Source organism: Protopterus annectens, chromosome 1.part2 (genome assembly GCF_019279795.1).
Source record: "Protopterus annectens isolate FY-2018-M chromosome 1.part2, PAN1.0, whole genome shotgun sequence".
Classification (NCBI taxonomy): domain Eukaryota; kingdom Metazoa; phylum Chordata; order Ceratodontiformes; family Protopteridae; genus Protopterus; species Protopterus annectens.
Window position 1 is genome coordinate 1,198,402,145 of NC_056727.1, and position 13,784 is coordinate 1,198,415,928.

Here is a 13,784-nt window from a genome sequence, read left to right on the forward strand (position 1 = left end):
GGCAATGCCAAAGCCAGACGCTTGGGAAGCTCCACTGGCTGAAATGGAAATAAGCCTAATGAAATCATTTGAGCTAGATAGCAGGGTAGACAACCAAGTCTTCAGCATATTTTGAATCCCCAGAGACTGCTGCACCTTAACATTTCGCAATGCTTCAGACACTCAGTCATGATGGAGTTTGGTCAAGTGCGATAGGTAATTAAGTGCCCTCAGTGAGAACAAGAGGCATAGCAGCACTTACCAAAACGGTCTAAAGCCACAGACACTGTATTTGGAGGCTGGAACAAAGTGATCTCTTCAGGGATCTCCTTCTTGGTGAGCAGCTGCCACCATAATCGCATCAATGGCTGGACCCTTATTCCAATGTAGTCGGTCTTTGTGAGGTGCAATAATTTTATGAGGCTTCATTGGAATGGGCTCCACCATATAGGGTTTCTTCCATGTTCTCAAGAACACTAGGTCTACAAGTGCATCCAAAGAGGGGGAACCACACAAGGTGTGGATGGGTCCATGCTGAAGGCCTCCAAAAATGCTGACTCCTCTAGAGAGGGGGCTTCAGTGATCCAGCCTAAATGTTGGCGAAGCAACTACAAGAGATCTTCAGACAAAGTATCATCCCATTGATAATTAAAGGGCCCCCTTCCTTCCTAAAGGTCAGTATCCTCTGTGACAGACTCCTCTGGAGAGTCGAGAAGTTTTCTCTTACACCTCATCTTTCCTGAAACCTCCCACTCCAGCAATGCCGGAGGAGAGACGAAGAGACAGGAAGCTCCACTAAGGGAGCAGATTGGAGACCAACTGGTGCAGGCTGTCCCAGAGCAGACTGATGACTGGTCACAGGCCCAGAGAAGAAAGAGGATGGAACACCAGCAGGAGAAACCTGACCCATCTCCTTAAAGGAGAACACCCTTTCCACAACAAAGGTAGAAGCAGATGCTGGCCTCCTGAAACCAAGGGTCTCTGTACCTGAAGATACCAAAGATCCACCTGAGCCTGAGGGAGATATGCCTAGCCCTGACACTGAGACAGGAGATGGGATGTTGAGCGCTGAAGCTCTAAGCAGGAGAGATGAATCAGAAGCAGGGACCGTTAACCCCAACCCAGAAACCCAAGCCTTGACACCATGGCTCTGAGGTCTAGATGGCCGCAAAGTAGTCAGAGTTGGCAAGACCAAAGAGCGAGTCAGAGACAAAGATGGCCAACCATTGGATTGGACCCCAAGGGTTGGAAAGCAGCCAGCCCCAAAGATCTCAGATCCAAGGGGCTCAAGGGAGGAATCCAGACAGAGCCAAAGGTCCAGGAGCCATACCCAGACCCGAAAGTACAAGTCCTAACTGCATTTGAGTCTGCAAAAAGGGCCTCAACAGCTGCTCCAAGTCAAAAGCTTTAATACTGCCTACCGACCTCCATGAACGGATGGAAGAAGCCACTGACAGGGACTTGGAGGGTTGTTTCAATGATGATGAACCCATCTGCTGGATCTGAGCCAGGAAGACGGAACCAGGGTAGAGAAGATGATGACTCCAGCAACAGCTCCGGCAGGGTAGACGGTGAAAAAGAGGGAGCTGTCCTACTCAAAGGAGCCCCTTTGAGCCGGAAGGGGCTGAATGGCTTGGTGCCATTGATGGAGCCTTACTGGTGGTCAGCGCCAAGGGTAATCAGCTCCGAGGAGTTTGAGCTGATGTAGATGAAGGGTGCAGCTGGGGAAACTGATAGCTGTGGGATCTTCAGGTCTGGCAAACCCGAGGAAGAAGGACCTGGGACAGAAGTGGAGGAGGACATTTTCTGTTCCCCCCTGGATGATTTGGAGTCCCGTAATCTATGTCTGTCAGACCTGACCTTCAGGGCCAAGCAAGAACAAAACAAAACAGATTAATGGCAGGCAGGAAGGAGGCCCTTGAGGACCAATTTGGCCAGATGTTCTTTAATAGCCCTGGACCCAAACCCCTCACAAATGAAACATGGAGAGTTCAAGCGCATCACTCCCAAACAATACACACATTTGTCATGCATGTCCAACAATGACAATTTATGCCTGCAGGCACTAAGGAAAATATCAATGTACTAGTATATGTAAAATATACTGATACTAATATGGTAAGATACACACACAAACCTACACTAAACATGAGCACTCCAAAAAAGTGGGAAACTAGCAACAAGAGGAAATAACACACCTAATGGCAGCTACCTAGCTACCTATCTACCTGTCAAAAAACATACGCAACTATACTAGCACTAAACAAAGAGTAAGGGAAGAACAAATCCCAAGAAAAAAGCACTATAGCAAGACTGAAAAAAAGGATATGCCAAAGAGAAGCCCGATCGAGCTGCTGACAGGAATGGTGGCAAACTGGATCTGGGGAGTCGGGTGAGGAGCAGGGGATTGTGGGTAAGAGAGGTGGTGCCTGCTGATTTCGAAGTCTGAAGGAACTGGCCAGTGTCAGATTGCAGTCACACCTGATAACCCACAGTTAAAGCAAGATGGAGCAGACATCAGATCAGTCAACAAAATGCTTTTCTTAGCTTAAAATTAATATTTTCTAAGAAAATAATTAAATTTCTTTCATAACAGTAAATGTGGAACACCTTTTCCCCAAAGGGAACTTATCTGCTCAGCAAGAGAAAGTGTTACCGAACTGCTGATCCTTGAAAACCCACAAGAGAAGCTATCTTTGGCAGCAGGAAAGCTCTGAAGGGCTTGGTACCCAAACATTTCTTTTTAGTGAGCTCAACTCAAATCTACTAACAGCTTGAGCGTGTGGAAAATGCCTTGAAGATTTGGAAACTGGAAAACATTATAGCCTCAGCAAGATATAACCCACATAACAAAAGTCACTGTCAGAGGAAGGTATTTTCCATGGACACACAGGTTGAGGCTCAGTCCAAATGAAATCCAGTTTACACACTATAACTACTTCAGTTAGTGTACTTAAGCACTGATTAATGAAAACATACTATACACCCACCTTCACAACTTAGTTTTACAAATCCTTCAGCACTTAAAACTTCATTTATTAAACTGATTTATTCCTCTGACCATTAAAGAACATCTTGATCTCTGATGTGAAGAGCTGGGGAAGGGCATTCATGAAGGTAATGCAACATGGCCAGGGTACCTGTTTGACATTCAGTGACTGTCCTAACAAGGTGCTGCATGGTGCTCAAGCACAAATATATGCAGCTCAGTATAGGGCTGGCCTGGTGGCTATATGAATGCTAATGAGGCAGTCTTGGGGAAAGGCATACGCTAAAAAAAACACCTTCAGGAAGGCATCTACATAACGTGCAATTTTCTGTCCAGATCAGTGCGTCTGGCCTCACCATGTTGTAGCCAAAATGTTCAACTACCTATCACAACCATGGTACACAGATGGGGAATGAGAAAATCACTAGCCTCTAGGGATACATTTGTCCTAAGTGCCTTAACAGCACCAGCACCAATACTAAGCTGGGGCCATCACAAGACACCAGAGATAAGTGCCTTAACAGCACCAACTTCAGGATGGGGACCTGGGGGATCACTAGCTACCAGGGCAGTGTCATAATGGCACGCAGAATATTGCAGTGATCAGGGGGTGGGGAGACACACTAGCCACCAGGGCATACTAGATACATGCCATAATGGCACCTCAGCTATTACAAGGATCAGGGTAGAAGGTGATCCATAGGAAGGGAGACCAGTCAGGGGCAAGTGCAGGGGCTATTGTGTGTGTGTTTTGTGTACTTGTGTGTATGGGACAATAACTGGCGGGAATGCCATTGCCTTCAGAACCAGCAGCTGACTTACTGTGATGGAAGGATCAGCAATGACTTGCATGTCAAGGTAGTGATTGCAATTCAGAGACATGCAAATTAGTTGATAATGAGGTCTTACTTCATAGTGGCTAATATGTCTCTGAATCACAAAATACAACACAGGGCGAACAGGGATATCTAGTGTAAGCCATACAGCTCACACTAGTCCCTTTCATGAATTCCTGGGTTGGTTTTTAATTATAGAGCTTAACTATAACATTTTTTTATAACTTGCTGTTTGTTGCAAACATAGTACAAAAATACATAAAATAATTAGGTTTGTCGCCAAATGAGGAACCATGATATAATGTGATATACTGACTTGAAGTACAAGTTACTTCTGCATCACAGTTCTAACTAAACAGGGCTTAAAGTATCTTTCACATGTTTATTTAAATTGTGCATCTCTTGAATGGGTCTGAACTCCAGTTCAAAGGCAAATTTTATCTTTTAATGAAGTAACAGCTCACTTTAACATATTTCAGCAGTTCATTGAGAGTTATGTTAGGATTTGTTAATTTTGTAGTTTAGTTGTTTTTGTTTAGTTTATTTTTAGTTAGTTTAGATAGAACAGGGCCTGTTTTGCTTATACTGGTTTTCTCACTAGCTATCTGCAGAAAATGTTTTCTTTTCTTTTAACCTGTTTATTACAATAAGAATACATTTCATTTCTAGTAAGTTGATTAAAGCAGACAGTGTGCGTGTGTGTGTTTTGTGTATGCAGCATGTGACGTTCCCTTATTTTTTTATGTCATTTTATTTATTTAATTCTTTAGCTGATAAAGTAAATGCCAATTTTGGTTTAGTAGGCTATTTTAAGAAAGCTACAGTATTGCAGGAGGATATCAGTTTCTGCTTTGCTGGCATTTAAGCTGTAAGAAAAACAAACAAAAATTATCTAGGTTATGTCATGTCATCTACTACGTAAAGAAAATTGGGTGAACAAACACAATAAATACCTTCGGCGACTCCAATAAGCGTAATTCTGCTTTAAAGTGGAATGAAACGCTGGACACCCACCAATAATCCACAGGAATCCAAAATAGCTGGTAATCCTTTAATGGAACAACGACAAAAACTACACCATAAGACACAGCAACCACTAAAAACACTTCCTGTAGGTTCAGAAAGGTTCACGTAACAGCAGGAAAAGCCTGTGCACACCAACAAGTAAAGCAATATAACGAACTAAAACAGAACCAGTTGTTTAGCGCTTTCAGCCAAAGCTAATGGCCTTCATCTACTACGGCCACATTTTCTGTAGCTGTAGGGGATGGCTAAGGAGCTATCCAACTGCTCTAAATGTCTGTCAGGAAGACTGACATATCTCTGCAGCTAACTCCCTCAACACCGTGATACACCTCCGCAGGTTTGTTAAGGTCAGTTTTAAAGGTATTGTAAGGAGAACCATCCCAGCAGGCTAATAACAGCAACATAGGCACTGGCTCTGGCTATCTAATGGGTTTGATTCTAGTGTAAGACAGGACTTGATTCTGGATAGTACACCCATTCTTGTGTGTTTTGGCAATAAAGTAGTTGATGTGATTTGCACATGTTTCTGATATTCATAATGCGATGGATTAAAAAATCAAAGGCTGATTGCCTATTTATGTGAACTAGGTATTTATTGGTTACTTCCTTTTATTTTATTCAGTAGTAACTTCTTTCATTTATGAACTTTGTTTTATTTTTTACTTACGTAAATCAGAAACAGTTTTTCTCATTTTTTTACAGATATATGTCAATTTAAGTTACAAAACCTACCAATGGCAAATATTTTGTGACTAGTCAGCTGTCCTTTGTTTCTAGGGCTAATTTAAAAAAAATATGATTGGAAGTTGTAGAAATATAAATCTGCCAATTTCAGTAATGCAAAAGTTTCACAGTATGATCTGGTTGGTCAGTAATTCAGTACATGTCATTATATGGGTCTTTGTTAAAACGTGGCATTTCCTAACTTTAAATGCCATATTATTAATAATTTATACCTGAAAAATTCTATTCATCATTTAATTAATTTTGTATGTATGTGTGTGTGTGTGTGTGTGTATATGGGTCTACTTCTATTCGTTGACATCCCATTTCACTGAAACCCATTTCGTTGACAGCTCATTTCATAGACAAACTTTCTAGGTGGGGGGCTGTGAAACCCCCACACCCCAACTATATATTACAACTCCACAGTCGCACAACAGTGGGGAGGGGGGCAAATCCCAGGTTTTTGCCCTGATTACTTTTGTCTATGAAATGGGGCTGTCAACGAAATGGGTTTCAGTGAAATGGGATGTCAGCGAATAGAAGTGGACCCGTGTGTGTGTGTGTGTGTGTGTGTGTGTGTGTGTGTGTATATATATATAAATATATATATATATATATATATATATATACATATATATATATATATATATATATATATATATATATATATATATATATATATATATATTACACATAGATACACTATTGAGTATAACTTTGTTGTCCGTATTAAAGATAAAAATAAAACAACATGAAAAATGCTGTATCTTCTAATGCCCCACCTACACAGTAAAGGCAATACAGGGCCAGAAATGCCACTAACAGAATGTTGACCTTGATTTGGTATGTCTTCGGTTTACTCAAACAGAAGGCTTTTAAAATGTCTAGTTTCTGATGCCACTATATACTCTTGCAGCTGTTCTAAGCTTTCTGCAGTTCTGAAAGGTCAAAACGTGATATCAGAAAGTTTGTATGGTTGCCAGCTGACATCCATCTTCACATGTTAAGCTAACTTACAGACCAGTTCCCTGATTCTCAGTTTGTTCAAATGGGGGGCTGACCACAAAGAAAATGGAATGAGGGTCAGATCATCAATCAGTTTTGTGCAACATCTTGCTCACCCAGGAAGATATTGTGGAAAATATTGCTTTTTGTAAACACTGACTTTTAGCAGTAAAAAAAAGACCACCAAAGATGGAGGTGTGCCAGTCATTATGCTAGCACAAGAGGTGATAATGGCAAACATCCAGTAGACAAGACTGAAAAAGCCATCCCAGATTTATTCTCTACTGCAAGGAGATTATATGATAGAAGACCTTGGTGTGCAAAACTAAAGGAAGTAAGAACACTGGTAAGCTTAAATCAGTACTGAAGTTTCCCAACAAGAGCTACCTAATTTTGGATGTTGTACACATACTTATTCTGTAAGTATCAGGAATAGTGCTAGTATCCAATGCCAAGGTATTCTGGGCTACCAGTATAGAGGTGTGTAAAAAATATATACATCCCTTTAGTACTGGTGAACTGCACTAAGTAGGGGCAGCCCATCAGTTGCTCAAACTGAAAGTATAAATTTTTGGTGCCTGCTCCGTGGTATCTCTCTATCTCTCACACCCTCACACCCACACACCCACACCCAGTTACTTGGAGTCCAGGCACAATGTTTTCTGTTATTATTATTACTGTTGTTGTTGTTAATGATTTTCAGCTCTTCTGGCATGGACCAGGTATGGAAGGTAGAAACAGGCAAGGAGGACGCTGGCCAACTGGCTAAAGTAACACAGAAACAGATTGCTCTGGGGACTCAAAACCCTATCTAGCAAAGGATGTATCAAATAAAGACTTTTTCCATAGTTTTAAATACATTTCTATGGACTATAGCGGTGTACACATAAGAGTTAGTTGAAATTAAGACCGTGTATCAGTTATAGGACAGTTCTTACTTACCTTACTAATGCGAAATCTGAGGTTACAAAAAGTTGCAGAAATGTCCATGTTCTTACTGCACAGTTCTGCATAAAGGTGCTGATCTGGCTGCAAAATTATTCAGAAAATGGCAAACAAAAGTTGGAGATTATTTCCAAATTGCATCCTTCACGTACATTTTTATTGGAAATTTTAATTGTGCCATTTATTTATATGCTCATAATAGCATATCTTTATACAATTCTGCATACACATTATTATATCTTCTGCATTTTAACAGCTTTCATTTTTACAATACAGTGCTATTCCTTTACTGTCTTACTTACATAACTTCACTTTTCTGCCCATCTATCTCAACACATCTCAGTATTCAGAACCAAATATCATTAATAACTGTCTATGTTTATTTTAATTTAGCATACAATTTGCCTGGACAGAAAACTGGTTACACCACTCTTCTAGTTAAACACCATTAGGCATCCCTTTTCCATAGACTTTTTCTTGTATGCCCACCACACTTTCCATCAATTTGTACCATCATCTACGTTTTCATTTAATCCTCGTCTTATTCTTCTCACCATGTCCCCATCAGGTTTAATAAACCCTTCTGGTTAATGAAACCAATCTTTTCATCTACATTTACAATGTCCTAGACAAATCCTCAGAGTATCTATCACCATCAACTAATCCTACTCACCTGCTGCTTCCCATTAAACATAGCAATATTCTGCTTGCCTTCTGAGATAACACATTATAATGTCTCTCTTAATAATGTCAAATATTGTGTGCGCTGTTTAATGCAAACTATACACTGGTGCTGTGGGTAGTATTGTCACCTCAAAGAAAGAGGTTACCTGGCTCAATTCTCAGCTGTGGTGCTTTCTGTCTGGAGTTTACACGTCCTCCCTGTGTATGGATTTTCTTCAGGTACTCCTCTCTTATATGAAAGACATGATAGGGAGATTGGCAACTCTAAATTCTTCTTAGATGTGTGTGTGTGTGTGTGTGTGTGTGTGTGTGTGTGTGTGTGTGTGTGTGTGTGTGTGTGTATGTGTGTATGTATGTATGTGTGTGTGTGTGTGTGTGTGTGTGTGTGTTTACACTCACTACTGAAGAGCCTGTCAATCTACATCTGCTCCCTATTTGCTTAGTAAACTCCAAGGATGGAGATGGATGTTTACTGGACTGCTACAGGGGTCAGATAATGATACATGAGCATGGGTAGACAGACACTTTCTAAAAAATAGTTAATACAGTTTCACTAATGTTGAGCAGTTCCTTCACACACACACACACACACACACACACACACACACACACACACACACACACACACACACAACCATAACTACAAGAAAAGCTACACTTTTATTTTATATATGTACTCCAATACATAGTTCTGGTCATTACTTTTATTTTATATCTGTACTCCAGTAAACAGTTCTGGTCATCTTATTCTCTTTTGCCTATATATGCCATCCTACACGCAAGTCTATAATCACAAACTCCTCCTCGGTTTTCTACAGCAATATATCAAAAACAAAAAAATCTATTAACTTTATACAAACAGCTACATATGCTATCACTATCATATTCCACATTAACTTTACAGTTGCAATGAAATATTTTTTTAATATAAACAATCTTAGTGAAAGAAAGGAATAAAGACTTAATACTGACACTGCATACCAAAAATGTACTTTTATGTTTTCCACTTGTTTAGTATTTCACCATGTTCTACACTACTTACTTAATCTAGAAATTGCCACATCACATAAACAATATGACACCCTTTCTGATTAAATATACATTAATAACTTACAGTTGGTTAATACTTCACCAAAATTTATAATTTATGAGTAAATACAAAAAGGTATGACATGGAATAGGGCTTGTACTCTCAAAAACTATTTGCAACAACCCTCTGTAATTAACGGAATCCCAGAGAACAAGGTAAGATCTTGTGTGTGTTCTTGCTCCACTCTGTACCACTAATTCTCCAAGCATCTCAAGGTAACCTACCCACTCCAACCATACTCAACTCACAAATTGTACACCACTGCTGCACATAATGGTCACAGCAGTGGATGCTATGCAAGTCCAGCTACATACAAATGGCTGTTTGTGTGGCTACAACGATTCCTCTAACCTGCTGGTATGTTGTTCCGTAGACAGCTGAGCAATGCACTAGCTTTGTCAAGCCTCAAAAAACTCTCAATACATCCAACGCATGGCATAAAACCCCCTATTGACAATGGAGTCTTTCATAGTGCAGGCAAACCTGCTACAACACATTACCTTGTTTCCCTCTCACACTTTGAATAATGGCATGTTCCCTCCGATGGGAACTCACAGCACTGGAGCCTCGTATTACCATATTACGGCAATGAATTCCTGTCCACTATCATGCCTAATGACCATTTCCTTTATGAATTACAGCCAAACATGATGGCAGACCACAGCAGAGTGGCATAAGGCAGCATGTTCTTATTTGGTAAGACATACTTGCAAGTGCACAGCTGCCTTACAAGACTGTACTGAGTAGCTCTGTCAAGGTGCACAGAGCTACCTTCCATCACAAGCACAGTCTACACATAGCACTGGTGCAATATGTGGTTCTACAACACAAAGGGCACTTAGTATATTAAAAAAATGAAATGTACACCACCAGGAACTAACCAGGATTCTTGTATATGAATTGTGGTAGTCCCCAGTGGCATATGGAACATAATGAACAAGACACGTTTGCATATCTGCACACTGTGTTCATGGAACAGCAGGGTAAATTCCAATCAAATGCCTTTTCACATATACAGTCTTCATGAAAAAGAATCCAAGAACTTACATTTACATTCCATAACACAAAAGGATTCCTTAACACAAATGTTACTGGTCTTTCATTCCCAATGGTTAATATTTTGCCATATTATGCAGTAACTGCTCAATCTAGAAACGGTCCTTATATAACCAATATTATACTATTTCTGTCTGAATCTATATTATTTATTAGATAAACTGTTAATACCTGACCATATTTTATAATTGTAATAATTTCTGAGGAAACTCAGTTCTAATCAAATGTTCCACATAGTTTTCAAGAAAGGAAAAAAGCAAAACTTTACATTTGCATCAATGAGCACAAACTTTTCCTTACAATTTTATCACTTACATACGATTGCTATTTTATCATAATCTGCATTACTTAATCAGTCTGTAAAACCGTTTCGTCATATAATCAATATTGTATTATACCATGATCCCCCCAAACTGGCCTGATTTGCCCCAGCGCGACCGGTTATGATTAACTAATGGAAAACTAAATATTAAAGGACGATTTTCCATTAACTTTTTTAATAACTGTCTGTCTGTCTCTGTGTTAAATGTTTTTAACAGCGGGAGAAGCTTTTTAAAGCTAAGCGGAGGTCTCCGTTGCTTATTTCATATGATCTCCACTTCTTTTTGCTTTGCCCTTACACGATGTACTGCGCGGGCGGCGGCGCCAGTACATCAACTGTCGCCGGATGCCAAGACATCTCGGGAAGGGCAGTAAACAGGCATTATACTATGCCATTATTTAAGAAAAGTAATAGTTTCTTTTCTTAAATAAATTGCTATATTATTTCACTTCTACAGTAATAGGCAAGGTGTGCTTCACCTTAATGGACATTTTCTAAACACACTCAAAGAATATCATCCAAAATATATCTGTTAAATATGTGTGCCAGTTAACTAATTCAACTAAAAATGTTTACACTTGTTTAAACCTTTGTTCAGCCCAAGGAATCATTCAGTCACATGGTTAACACTTCACCAGCAAATTTCCTTACAGGACCTTTTAAAGCAGTTGCTTGTTCAGTGTTTAGTAGAAGAAATAATACCCTACCAGGCAGCTAGGCCAAAGTGTACCTTTTTCAGTGGTTTACTGGGAGAACCTTTTTTGGCAAACATGAATGTTTCACTGAAAATATCCCATAATATTGTTTTCACAATTCAAGTAGGGCCGTGATGTTTCTCAAGCCCTATTGCTCCTGCAAATGCACACATTAACATTCATCATTTATCTCCTAAATGCACAGTTTCCTCTCATTCATATTTTACTTCTCAAGCAGAGTCAATATCCCCAGAAAACCAATCATTCTTTCCTTGCGCTCAAGTTGCAACTGTGCTATTTTATTTATTTATTTAGCATTTGTTTACCAGGGTTTTCCACTGGGCTGTTACAAGCCCATTTTCAATGGAGACCAGGGGAGAAAAGCTCCACAATAACTTGAACATACAGGTGTAATCATCTAAAAATCAGTAACATTTCAAGAGTACATACAACAAAGGTAACATATTTGACAGCTGGTTGATTTATTGACAAAATAAAAAAACAATTGACAAAAATAAAGAATAACAAAGGTAAAGGGATTAACATTACACAGATGCTTCTGTTATTAAAATAGTGAGGCTTTCTCCTGGCATTATTAAAAAGTACAAATTAAACATCAGTATCAGCAATAAGCAAATGCAATTAGATTCTGAAAGGAGGAGACAAGGAGCAGGTGCAATAGCAGATAGAAGATGGGTACTGTTTTAGAGGAGTTTTGAAAGAGGCAATGGTAGTTCCCTTTTCTTTACAATTTCTATTTGTATTCTCAAAAATCAAAACTCTACCCGTCCAAAACACTTTCACAGTAGCTGAATGGCAATTTGTACATTAGACTTCTCTGCAAACAATGCCTCAGTCACCTCAGAAAAGTTATGCCCAACATGTACAGGTCACCCAGCTACTGATAACCTTCCACTAGGTTGCCACAATTACTTAAGTACTTACTCATTTGCACAGCGTATTAGAAATGTAATTATAGGACTAGGTTTTCTATATGTACAATCTGAACCCAATACTGGCAAAAATTTTACTAGCACCATGGTCACCAAATCTTTTCTAAAACCAGTCCCTTCCTTCCATCTTTGTTTTCAAGCACTCCATTAAAGTGTTGCTTTTCCTTCCAGAGTTCCAAACAATTTCAAACTTCATCACACCGCTTTATCATCATGTCCAATAAATTTATTTTACTTGCACTTGCTCAACTTATCTGATTATGTTGTTTTATCCCAAACCTCTAGAATTTGACATTTACCAGTTCTCAAGATATCAATTGCTCATGCAAGAATTCTGTATTCATTCCAACTCTTTCCAAATATTTCATGTATGCTGTAAACAATCTGGACAGAATTCACAGTTCAGTTCTGATAATTTCCAAGCTGCCACCACTACAATATCTAACAATATCAGTTTTTACAGACCTCTATTCCACATGGCTGCTATACTCCAACTCATGGATCATTTCCTCACAAAAATGCTCAAACTCAGCTGCACAGTCCATTTGTTCAGTCACCAATCTGTAAGTGACACTATCACTCTTCAATATACCAAAAAACACAACTTTACAATGTAGTGGTTTTAATTGTCTGATCTATGGAGGGTGGCATAATGGTGCAGCAGTTAGCATTGTTGCCTCACAGCAAGAAGTTCTCTGGTTCAATTCTCGGCTGGGGTGCCTTCTGTATAGAGTCTGCATGTCCTCCCGGTGTTTGAGTGGGTTTCTTCCAGGTGCTCTGGTTTCCTCCCACATTTCCAAGACATGCTGCAGGTGGATTGGACATTCTAAATTGGCCCTAGGTGTGAATGTGTGAGCCTTGACCTAGGTGTGAATGTGTGCATGTATGTGCCTTCTGATGAAGGTTGGGCACTGTCTGACAACTCGACACCATAAAACTCTATTGCCACTCATTCTGCGGACCATAGATCTGCTGTGGCAACCCCTAACTGGAGCAGCCGAAAGGAGAAGAAAAATAATTGTCTGATCTATGGAGTGATCAAAGGTGGCAAGTGATCTCAGAAAGTAGAGTGGGACTTCCTATTGCACTGGTGTTTTGAAAATTATTATTCAATTAACACAAAGGTAATTCAGTGTCAGAGTACTTAGTATCTCTGTCTCAATGCACTTGGTTTTCAAGTCTAATTCTCAGTAGGAGTGCCTTCCATGTGGAATCTGTTTTTGCAAGATGCTCCAGTTTCCTCTTACAACGCAATGACATGGCATAGGTGAACTGCCCAGTGTGTGTGTAAGTTTTCTGCAATGGACTAGCACATCCTGTCCAGAAGTTATGCCTCTGCCTTGTACAGATTACCAAGCTAGTCAGTTAGGCTCCCATATCCTCTCCCATGACACTGCCCTGGATTAAGTGTGGAACTGGAGAATGGATAATGATTTGTTAACAAAAGAGAAGCATTTCATCGAGGCATAAAAGTAGAG

The 13,784-nt window shown here is 39.7% G+C and overlaps 1 protein-coding gene across 7 annotated transcripts in view; it reads right to left on the reverse strand.

Moving 5' to 3' along the window:
* The window catches only part of PAFAH2 (platelet activating factor acetylhydrolase 2), a 1,159,086-nt gene that overhangs the window by 930,517 nt on the left and 214,785 nt on the right, over positions 1–13,784 (reverse strand). The window contains exon 3 of one of the 7 annotated variants that reach the window (XM_044060053.1): positions 7,504–7,590. The exons of 5 other annotated variants lie outside the window; for them this stretch is intronic. The gene's annotated coding sequence lies outside the window, so the exon portion shown is untranslated. Of the gene's footprint in view, positions 1–7,503; positions 7,591–13,784 lie in introns of those variants that run through there. One more of the 7 variants, XM_044060054.1, reaches the window with a different exon arrangement.